Source organism: Eleutherodactylus coqui, chromosome 7 (genome assembly GCF_035609145.1).
Source record: "Eleutherodactylus coqui strain aEleCoq1 chromosome 7, aEleCoq1.hap1, whole genome shotgun sequence".
Classification (NCBI taxonomy): domain Eukaryota; kingdom Metazoa; phylum Chordata; class Amphibia; order Anura; family Eleutherodactylidae; genus Eleutherodactylus; species Eleutherodactylus coqui.
Window position 1 is genome coordinate 89735647 of NC_089843.1, and position 12628 is coordinate 89748274.

Below are 12628 nucleotides of genomic sequence, written 5' to 3' on the forward strand. Positions count from 1 at the left end.
CGAATTCATCTAGGGGTGTACTGCATATTTTGATCCCACAGTTTTTGAATAAATGTAAGCAAAGCAGAAGGAAATAATTTCGATTTTAATTTTTTTGGCAAATGTGTCATTTTAAAACATTTTTTTGTACAGCACACATCTGAATGAAGACTTTCACTCCAAAATGGATACCCCGTTTGTCCTTTGTTCATTAACATATGCATTGTGGCCCTAATCTTATGTCCGTATGCACAATGGGGCCCAAACCGAAAGGAGCATTAAACATCTACTGTTTTTAACTTTTATGTGATCGCCATTATCCATTGGATAATACCTATCACGTGACCGGGGACCACTCACCGTGGCCCTCGGTTACTGCTCCAGACTCTCAGCTACCTTTAGTAGCCAAGAGCAGGGAGATTTTACATTTCCCGGGTCCCCCCCCCCCCCCCCCCGCACCTTCTGCACTTACGCTCGCCATGTTGGCGATGGGCGCATGCGCCAAAGTTGGGGAGGGTCCACGGGAAAAGAACCCGTCGGGGGACATTGCTGGAGGCTTTAGGTAAGTAATTTCACCTCCCCTCATGGATCGGTCACCGTGGTGGAATCGTCCTTCCAAATTAGAATCTATCAGTCACCGTCACTGAATTATTAAAGGTTAAGTTTTAACTCTATCACTAGTGAGTTCTTCTCGGTGACGAATTCCCCTCACGGATCGGATCCGTTGCGGGAGGTGAAATTTTATTTTATTTTTTAAGTTTTATGTGATCGCCGATATCCATTGGCTAGCGACAATTATGTGACCAGGGACTACCTTCAAAAGCCAACAGTATGGAGCTGTCACGTCCACAGGCTCTGTGGTTTTAATCCTCAGGGCGAGCGTGTTTTTACTGCCCTGAGGATTGAAGCCCACAAAGCCAGGACATAAAAAGGCAACGGGGCAGTCACTATGGGGTTAAGAATGGAGAAGATAGCTGTTGGCTAATCATCGTTGGGCCGCCGGTTATCTGATGCCTATGGTCCAGCTTTTGTCAGCTGAACCTGACAACATAATGTTATTCCAGGGAACCGAACAAGGGTGGACGCAGACGGCAAAGGGTCCATTTACAAGAACAGTATAGGGCCCCCTGCTATCCAACAAGTACCCATCCTTCGCTTGCTCTCACAATCCACCAGTAATAGCCAGCTATGAAATCCCTAGGCTTATTTCCTTACATACAATCTAAGGCTGCCTATCCACAGCCAAGGCTGGATATCGCTAGTGGAGGACTGACTAATAAATAGGCTCACCGCAGAAAATTGCAGCATGCCACGACTTGAATCCCACGAGTGGAGAATCGCTATGATTCTCCACTCGTGGACATCAGGCTGTGCTTTCCATAGTTCTCCTATGAAAAGTGTTTACTATGTTACCCGTGGCCAGATTATCGCCGCAGATAGGGCAATGACAACTTGCCCGTGGACAGTCAGCTGTTACGGTATACTACCCTTGGCCGCATGGTAGCAGCAGCCTTATAGCCACGGGGCCCTCATGCTGTTTTTAGTTGATTTTCATGTATTTATATACAATAAAAAGTAGAAAATTACTCCTTGCAGGGACAAGCTGTTTTTAAGGTGGCATTGGCCACCCTACCTACTGGGCACCCTGTGCAACTGTACTGGTTATGTATGTTATGTCTGCCCTGGAAAAGAGATTTTACAATCTTGTCAAGTTGCAGATACAGGCGTTTACATTTGAAATGCACAGCCTATCAATTACATCGACCTTTTACCTGTATCGCCTGCTCACGTGATGTGAAAGGTGATCCTGAGCCAAGTTCATGATTAATTCACCGGCAGTTTGATATCAGTGACTTTCCCACTGCAACAAGTCCAGGAACAAGTTTCTAAAGGCTTCTTATTCCAGCACTCGGTCACCTACGTTTAGCACTATAGGCAAAGCTTATGAGCTGAGAGTAGGTGACCCCGCTGTGTCCGGGGATCTCAGTGTTATGCTTACCTCCCCAGTCATTTCGCCGATGCAAGCGCTGCAAAGTCGTCTGCCCATTAAAGTACTTAGCAGAGCCGCTCAATGCATTCAGTGGTAGCTTTCAGCACTCATACCGAGGGAACGACGGGCGAGGTAAGTATAACACTTACACCCCTGAACCCAGCGGGTCACCTATTTTTAGCCCGTAAGCTTAGCTTATAGGGTTAAAAGTAGGTGACAGATTTCCTTTAAAGACTTACGGAATAGAGATAAGATTTTCAATTACAATGGATCAAAGGTCATAAAATGCCACCATGTATGGATGAAAAGCCACATACCATATTATGTTTCTATGCGGCAGGTGACTGGATCAGCCGGCAATAATAACATTACCAGCGACATAACCTGTAATTCCTTGTCCTCTATGAAAGGTCTGCCAGGCATTTCATTACTTCTCTCTGCTCAGTTTCCTGCTTCTAGTCTGAAACTGATTACATTGCCATTCTATGATGGAACTCCGCGCTGGATTGTCAGATGTTCTATATTACTGGATGGTGTAAAGGAATGTCACTGTATTAAAGTTCTAGTAACAATATGCTACTTGTGATATTTTATATTATCTCTCCAAGTCGATATTACTTTTTATCTCATGTTATAAAGAAATTTAAATAAGGGAGATGGAATAAAACCTCCGCAGTGCCACCTATTGGAAGGCAGCATTCAAGCCAAAGTCAGACTTTTTATACAAGCCTTGTCTAGGTGCTCTCCCTAAGGAGAAAAGATAGTGTTTCAAACCACATAAAGAAATTCTGCACAGTAGAAACATCTATACAGATGTGACTGTCCATCTTTAGTTTTCTGCAAATTTAGTGAAAGACTCCAACATTACATGATATGAACTTGATATACTCACACAGACACACGCAGCACAAAACATTACCCAACAAAGTAAAGCAAAATTCTTTTATTTTTTTCAAAGTTGCTCATCTGACGCCATCCTCTTGGGATAACTCCAGCTAAGATGAAAATTAAGGCAAGACATCTGCATTTACAGTAGACATATAAGTGTAGTACTTGCCCCTGTCATCAATACTTACAGCTATAGTATGTGCTTAACGCCTTTTATGCAAATAACGAAGATGGAACAATACTTCTGCAGCGCCACCTAAGAGGGGCTGCTGCTAAGTATTTGGCTTTGTGTTCTTTTTTTGTTTCTATGGTAACGAATGTTACATCACATGAAAGCCTTATGTGTCTAATATATGTTTTCAAAATTTTGTGTTTGTAGATTAAGGCAACAGTGATCTAGGGACGTGGGAAAACAAAATGGGGGAGTCTAAGGCGATATTCACAGCAAATGAGAGCAGAGGAGTGATAAAATTCTTGTTTCTGCAAGGAAAGTCCATGAAGGATATTCATGGTGATATGTCGCAGACATTGGGGGATCAATGCCCTATATATTCTACAGTTAAGAACTGGGTTGCCAAATTTAAAATGGGCCACTTCAGCACCAATGATGAGGAATGTCCTGGACGACCAAGAGAGGTTGTTGTTCCGGAGATCGTCGATGCTGTGCACAACCTCATACTGGAGAATCGGCGTATTTCAGCTGCAGGAATAGCGGACATCATGGGGATTTCTGGTGAACGTGTTTGTGTCATTATCCATGAACATTTGAACATGAGGAAGCTATCTGCAAAGTGGGTCCCTAAATGTTTGACAAGAGATCAGAAAAGCATGCGAGTGAAAACGTCCTGGTCCATTTGTCAGCGTTTCTGGACTGATAAGAACTTCCTGGATCAACTGGTCACTATGGATGAGACCTGGATTTATTTGTATGACCCTGAAACCAAGGAGCAGTCAAAAGAGTGGAGGCACAGTGGTTCTCCTCGCCCAAAGAAGATCAGGGTGCAAAAATCAGCCACTAAGGTGATGGCGTCTGTCTTCTGGGATTAGGAGGGCGTGCTGCTAGTGGACTACCTTCAAAATAGTTCCACCATCAATGCAAGGTATTACATTGAACTTTTTGACCGACTGAAGGCAGCTCTGAAGGCCAAAAGGCGCTGCAAGCTGTCCAAAGGAATCTTGTTCCTGCAAGACAACGCCTCCGCTCACACTGCACACACGACCATGGCAAAACTGGTGGAGCTAGGCTTCCAGCTGGTTAACCACCCACCTTATTTACCAGATCTAGCTCCCTCCGACTATCATCTGTTTCCAAACCTGATGAAACACCTCAAGGGTACCAAATTTCACACCATTTCTCATGCCATGGCTGCTACGGATGACTGGTTAGAGGCACAACCAAAATCCTTCTTTTTGCAAGGCTTACAGAACTTGGAATACTGATGTAAGAAGTGTGTTGACATCAGTGGAGAGTATGTGGAATAAATGTAAAGTTTCATCTTCCTATCTTGTTTCTTTCTGGGTAAAGCCAAAGACTTATCAGCAGCCCCTCGTATTGGATGGCAGCATTCCTGCAAATTAATGTCCGACCCTTTATACAGGTCTTTGTAACAATGATTGGGAAGTGAAAACCAAGCCAGAATACCCTATATAGACAGCTATTTCGGAGTGTTTGCCCCTTCTGAGTGTGCAGTAGGTTTCTGGCTTGGCTAGTGAAAGGTCTATGAGGTGAATAAGGAGGGGTATCATTACTCCTAAAGGAAAGCACCCAGAAGGTAAATGGGGAGACATAAGGTCATGCATGCTTTTACTTAAGTCCCCGCACTCATCGTCTAGGTGCTCTTCCTAAGGAGGGATATTACTAGAGATGAGCGAGCATACTCGTTAAGGACAAATACTCGAGCGAATATCGTCCTTTTCGAGTATCTGCCTGCTCGTGTGCAAAGGGTGCCGGCGGGGGGCGGCTGGGGAGAGCGGGCGGAAACGGGGGGAAATCTCTCTCCATCCCCCCCCCCCCTGCTCACTCCCGCAACCCACCACTCACCCCCGCCAGCACCCGAATCTTTGCGGACAAGCAGGCAGATACTTGAAAAGGACGATACTCGCTCGAGTATTTGTCCTTAACGAGTATGCTCGCTCATCTCTAGATGTTACCCCTCCAGACTTATATCCTTTTAGACATGGCTACTTTTAATAAATTTGTAGGTGAAGTGAAATGGGGGAAAAACATAACGGCATCATTTTGGAGGGAGGTCTTGTTGATAATGCATACACAGTGTGGCAAAAATAACATCAAAACTTGTCTGAGGAAGACCCCAATCTGGGGCTGAAATGTGTAGTTTGCATATCTGTGTCAAATAAAAAATGCTATTAAGTCATAAGTGATTGTTGGCAAGGTGTTTGCTAGTGAATTTGGGAGTAGCACCAAGTTCTGCTATATTTTTGATTTCTAATGAAAACTTTTTGCTATTGGTCAGTATCATTATTACACTACCAAATTTTTATAGGTTTTTTTTTACTACTTTTAAAAAATAAAATCTCTTTTACAAATATTATTTTCTGCTATCATCTGACTACCATTACTTTTTATTTTTCTGTCGATGAAGCTGTACGTAGGCTTGTTTCTTGCGGGATGACCTGTAGTTTCTATTGGTACCATTTTAGGGTAAATACAACTTTTTTCTTGGAGATGATGTGACCTAAAAACTGCAATTCTATCATTGTGTATATTTTCTTTTTATATCATTCACCATGCAAATTAAATAATGCGTTATTTTAATAGGTCAGACTACAGATGTGATGCTACCAAATGTTTTTTTAGACATGTAGGACAAGAGTTTAAGTTTTAATATTTATGATTTTTTGTAATAAATATAAAACTTTTTAAAACTTATTTTTACTTCTTTTTTTGTCACTTAAAAGGAGATCTAACCTTGTGATCATTTCAGTGCTTATACAATATACTGCAGTATTACAATATATGTTATTTCTGCAGGAATATTACTAAGACGTGCCACAGGCACGTCCTAATAGACAGAAATACATGGCAGCCTTGGAGGCCTTCAAAAGGCCCAGTCTGTCATGACACCCAAACGGCACCCTGCAATCTCATTGCTAGGGTGCAGCTCCGAACATTTAATTGTCTATCTGGACATTGAAATGCAGCTGTCCGAATTGACAGTGGCATTTACATGGCTAACAGTCGCAATCATGGCTGCTGTGACCAGATGTCAGCTGTCAAAGACAACCAACGCCTGCAGTGTATGGACGGGCTCGGGAAACCAAACCTGCTCCAAGGGTTTAATATCCCTCAAAATAATACCAGCAGACAATGACCACACACAACCTTCTGACACTGGCATATGAATTAAATGATTTCAATGAGAGCCCGACCGATCAGCTGAGTGAGCGCAAGCTGCCAGCGCCACAATTACACGGAAGTCGAAGCTGAAGCCTTTAATGATGCGTGCTATTAGGTGTTTAAATTCAGGATATATGTCCAGTGGAGGCTTGTGGAACCTAACAAGCAGGTAGATTAAGAGAGACCAGACGTCGTGATTCACAGAAACAGTCTTTAGTTGGCAGCTGAATTAGCTGTACAGTTTCTTTAACTTGACACATAGTTCACCTCTGGTGCAGCATTCTGGGCCTTGTGACAATGCTCATATCAATTCCTCTAAATCATTTGCTGCTCCTCTAATTCAAGCAAGTCATCCTCTTCGACTGCGGCCCTATGTTGGTGCTATACTCCCTCCACGTTCATTTCCTGTAACTCTTCCAGTAACGTGGAGCCCCCCTGGTAATTATCCCGCTAACTACGCCAAAGTCTGTGGGATTCCACAAGCAGGTAAAGGAGCACATACTGTAGCAAACAGTGGCAGTGTTTAGTTGGCAGCTGAATGAGTGGTACAGTCTTTGGCCTCATGTCCACGGGGTTAAAATCCGCAGAGTTTTCCCGCACGCGAATTCGCGCCCCCATGGGGATGCATTGGACACCCGCAGGTAGTTAAATACCTGGGTATGTAATTTTCCCCTTCAGTGGATCCGCGTGCAGGAAAAAAAATGGACATGCTCCATTTTAGTGCGGGTCTCCTGCGGGGACGGCTCCCGCAGGCTTCTATGGAAGCCGTCCGGATCCGCGGAACACCCGTACTATAATTAAACTCACCTGTCCTGGACGCTGCAGGTCTACCTTCCGTCGCAGCCGGATCTTCTTTCTTCGGCTTGGCGGATGTGCCCGGCGCATGTGCGCGGCACGCTGCCGGCGTGCCGAGCACATCCGCGGGGCCGAAGAAACAAGATCCGACCGCGACGGAGGGGAGACACGCAGCGTCCAGGACAGGTGAGTTTATTCTTATTTTCAGGCCTCACGTCCGCGGGAAAGGAGGGACCCGCTGCGGATTCTGCATGGAGAATCCGCGCCGGGCCTGATTTTCCCTGTGGACATGAGGCCTTTAACTGGGCACATAATTTCAGAATGTTGCAATATAGATACATACCATATGTGTGCTTGTTTCTGGATGCAGTCTGGGCCACTTTCATTCATTTTCCCATTTCTGCCATATTTTATTGAATGTTTGCACCATGTCCCTTTTTCTTATTTTATCGAGGAAAGTGGGCGTTTTAATTGGAGGACATATTTAGGCCATATCTATATTTTCATTTTTATTTAGAATATGTTTATCCTTTGCAACTTTTTGAAAAGTCGCTACATTTTTGTGCAAACTCACTCCATTGCTGACCTGGCATTATTATCTTTAGACTGATTTATTATGAATGGAATATCTTAAAGGGGTTGTCCCGCGCCGAAACGGTTTTTTTTTTTTTTTAAACCCCCCCCCCCCGTTCGGCGCGAGACAACCCCGCTGCATGGGTTAAAAAAACAACCCGCACAGCGCTTACCTGAATCCCGGCGGTCCGGCGTCTTCATACTCACCTGCTGAAGATGGCCGCCGGGATCCTCTGTCTCCATGGACCGCAGGGCTTCTGTGCGGTCCATTGCCGATTCCAGCCTCCTGATTGGCTGGAATCGGCACGTGACGGGGCGGAGCTACACGGAGCTACACGGAGCCCCATTCAGAAAAGAAGAAGACCCGGACTGCGCAAGCGCGGCTAATTTGGCCATCGGAGGGCGAAAATTAGTCGGCACCATGGAGACGAGGACGCTAGCAACGGAGCAGGTAAGTATAAAACTTTTTATAACTTCTGTATGGCTCATAATTAATGCACAATGTACATTACAAAGTGCATTAATATGGCCATACAGAAGTGTATAACCCCACTTGCTTTCGCGGGACAACCCCTTTAAGTATTCTTTTGCTGTGTCATTTTTCCCTTGCAAAATTTGACAAACTCTTGCACGATGTTTAATAGATTTGCTGCATTTTATGTTGGCATAGGGAAAAAGCACAAGGCAGAAAACTAACTTCAAATATTCCTTTCATGATAAATTTGGGTCATTAATTTCCTTAGGTTTTTATAAGCGTAATCTCTGTGCCTGATTTTTAATGGAGGAAGGTTAGAGTAGGTCTACCACTCCAATTCCTGCTCCGGAGCTTTTTTTTCCAGTTTAAAGACTGACAGGAATGGAAACCATGTGAAGCGGTAGACTAAAGAGGTCTCGGTCTTAGGTTTTGAAGTCTATAGTTCAGTCTCAGTTCTGTCTAAGTTTCCGGCCTTACAGAAAGCCGAGACAGAACAGACACTAGAAAGCTACATGCAATCTGAAAAAAGTTTAAGGCCTCCCTCATACAGGCGTTTTTTACAGCGTTTAGCGCTGCCTTTTCAGGGGGTTGTTCACACTAGCGTCAAAATGCAGCGACTTGCGCTTGACAGTGATGCATGTTATATTTTTGGCCGTTTTCAGCTGTGCAACGTCCATTGAAATGAATGGGCAGCGGTTTCAGCGCTGCTGAAAATGCAGCACAACTTGGTACTTTTTTGACAGCGTTAACCGGAATCCCTAGCTACACTACCTAAAAAATAAAAAGCAAACTCACCTAGCAGGCGCTGTCCGGGTTCCTGTCGCTGCTGTCCAGGCAGGCCTTCGGGCACTTGTCAGCGCATCTTTTGCTAGTAATGGGGTTTGAAGACCCCACCTCCAAGAAAAGATTGCTCCGATTGGTTCCTTGAGCGCTGGCTCAGCCAATCAGAGCCAGCGCTCGATGAACCAATCACAGCCATTCAATGAATGGCTGTGATTAGTGCATCCAGCACTGGCTCTGATTGGCCGAGTCCACGACTCATGGAGGCGGGGTCTTCAAACCACTTGTGCAGCCATGTGCGGATTTTGGTATGGATTTACTTGCAAAAAATTTCTGCAATGTGTGTGCATATCCTAAGGCAGACAATATCAGAACCTGAGGAGTCAGATCCCAGGAAGACACAGAAACTAAGACCATGTGATCAATGCATTTACTGTTTTAACCTCATGGCAACATCTGCCATACGTATCCCAATCAGCATTTAAATGTCCCAAATGACTCACCTGCAATGAGATCGCAGGCGACCATTTGTGTGTCGTGGCAGCCTTGGGTCTTGTGAAGGCCACCAGGGCTGCCATATATTTCTGCCTATTAAGAAAGAAAGCCAAGGGGGCTTTTATAGCATTAAATAAAGGTGCTGAAAAAGTCGGCTTATACTCGAGTATATATTGAACTTTGTTTTATATTCTTAGCCCCCATAGGGGACATGAACTAGTGATTGCTTGATTGCTTAATTAGTCAGATATTCTAATAATATGTGCCACAGGCACATCTTAGTAGGCAGAATTATATGGTAGCCCTGGTGGCCTTCACAAAGCTAAAGGCTGCCACGACACCCATGCATATACCTCTCTCTGAAACAGGGGTCAAGGGACCCCATTCTCCTAATATATAGGAAACCCAGAGATGGCTACACAGTGCACTATTTGTACTTTGCTACTTCTGAGCCGTGTGCCTCTTCTCTGACTTGGAAACTACATGTGAGCAGCCACCCACAGGCAAGCATTCATGCCCAGATGGTTAGGACCCGGAGAAAATGGCATTGTGGGACGCATTTTTTGCACCCCTGCTCTAGATGTTTTCTATGACCAAAATGAATAGTGGTCATATAGCTCTAGAAAGGACTACCAACCATGACAACCAGAGCTAATCAAGTGCCGGTGATGACAGGAGATGGGACTTATTGTCTTGCGTTTGCCCTGGGAGTCTTTGGCGGCATTTCCCGTTTTTGCGTTCCCCCCGCATGTGTCCTTCTGTGTTGGTTTTTGGTTCATGTGCACGGGACATGCACGCACCAACACTTTTTTGGGCAAAATCATTTGGTGCTCCGATTGGATGGGTGCAGCAAGGAGCTGGGCTAAATCTTCTTACATCCCTGTGGTTTGTCTCTTTTTCTCTACACTTGTATCTGGGTTGTCTGTTTAACAATTCTATTAAATTCAGTGCTCCTTAGCCCTTTGCTGCCCTCTAGTGGTCTTTAGGATAAATTTACTGTAGAATGGTTTTCCTCTGTTTTCTCCTATTGAATAACGTTACTAAGCTACCTTCTCTTATGTCTCATCTGGATGTCCAGCCAGGATTCTGCTCCCAAGAAAACTTCTGGGAAGAGGCATGGCCCTGTTTTTAAAGAATGCAAAACTGAACTTCCAGACAGGATCAGTCTGCTTTAAGGGCTGCACGCCTCAGAAACAAGAATTTTCAAATCCCTCTACTTTTCTACTCGGGTAATCAAGGCAGAAGACCAGGAAACCAGGCCAGGAATGTTCAAGTCTCTATCTCTGGGAGCCTAGGGTCTTCAAGTGGAGGACTCCTTCTCAGGTCTCACGTCTGTTTGGGCAGAAGACTCCACACAAAGCCCTAGTCCTCAACATAAGTTTAAGCTCCTATACCCTCTAAAGCAGTGGTCCCCAACCTTTTTGGCACCAGGGACCGGCTTCAAGCAGGACCATTTTTACAACGCCCGGCAGGGTGAGGCGGGACATGGGCGGGGCTTTGGTTATATGGGGCAGAGTTATGAAGGGGGTTGGAGTTTAGTGCATACTTATTTAATTATGACATTTAGAATGTCCTGGCAGTACACACATAGGGCAGTATAATATATGCCCCCCCCTTCCCCTGGCAGCACACACATAGGGCAGTAGGCAGCATATAATTCTCTCCCCCCCCCCCCAGCACACACATAGGGCAGCATATAATTTACCTCCCCCCTCCTCCCCAGCAGGATTACCTTGAAAACTGACCTAGGTCCTAACAGGCGTATAGGCGCGGCGGCTGCTGCTGCTTGCACAGAGGCGGCTCTTCCTCCTACTCGCAGGATGCTCTGTTGTTTGGCGCCACAGTCCTCAGCGCTTCAAGAAGGCGCCTTGTGAACGAGCCCTAATAGTGACCCTGATAGTGGCCCTAGTAAAAATAAAACCCCCCACAGTGGGCCAATTAGTAATATTAACCCCCATAGCAACGTTATAATTATAAGCCCCCCCCCAGTAATACGGCCCCGCCCTCATAAATAAGCAGCCCCCCCCCCAGTAATAAGCAGCCCCTCCCCCCAGTAATAAGCAGCCTCCCTCCCCCAGTAATAAGCAGCCTCCCCCCAGTAATAAGCAGCCCCCCCCCAGAAATAAGCAGCCTCCCCCCCAGTAATAAGCAGCCTCCCCCCAGTAATAAGCAGCCCCCCTACAGTAATAGGCAGCCCCCACCCCACAGTAATAGGTGCCCCACCCCCACAGTAATAGGCAGCCCCCCCCGAAATAACCAGCCCCCTCCCCAGTAATAGGCAGCCCCCACCCCTCAGTAATAGGCAGCCCCCACCGCTCAGTAATAAGCAGCTCCCCAATCCATATACTTACCTCTTCCTTCCTGTCAGTGTCGCTCCCTCTCTGCTCGCGCTGAGCCCGGGTCACACTGCCGTCAGTGTGTAGACCGGCACGCTTCCTACCCGAGTCCTCTCCTGCGGAACTAATGAGCAGGGGACTCAGGGAGGAGGATCCTGGCTGCACACTGACGTCAGTGTGCGCCGGGATCAGTGGCAGCAGCGCAGTTACCAGCGGGGAGCTGCGGCACCCCAGCTGGTAATCGCTTTAGTGGTGAGCGGCGTCGGCACGCCGCGGGCCACATAACACGAGACAGCAGGCCAGATTCGGGCCGCGGGCCTTGTGTTTGCCACGTGTTTTAGAACAAATGTTCGCGGTGGTGCCGCAGACCGGCAGTAAACACCTAATGGCCCCGGTCCGCGGACCGGTGGTTGGGGACCCCTGCTCTAAAGGGCAAGCAGAGCTTAGAACAGCTGGCACCCCCTACCCCAAGAGGGATGAACCCCCTAGTCATCTAATCAGAAGTGTTCTTTCGGAAGCTGGGTCAAACCTAAAAGACCCTATGGATAGGACTGCAGCTTGCGTTCTTATATGCATTTATGTGGCTGCAGGTTCTGAGGCCAAGATGGGCATTGCTTTATATGACATCATCAAGGCTTTGAAAAAGTGGAACCAATGCATGTAGAGAGAAACAGATTAGTTATTCCTTCTTCCTTCAAGTATATAAAACTAGCCATAGACTTCCACTCAGATGCTTCAGTAATTCATTTGAGGTTGATTGTCAGATCAATAGTTTTATCTCCAGCGGGTCTAATTACACGGTACGATTATCATTCAGAATCGTTCAGATTCCTGCACTCCCGTGAGAATTTGAACAATAGTGGTTCAATATTAACGCATGCAGCAACTGAATGACAACTGTTCCGTTTCGGCAGACAAATCTGCTGTTGGCCTTTTCAGGCCTTAACCCTTTCCAATCC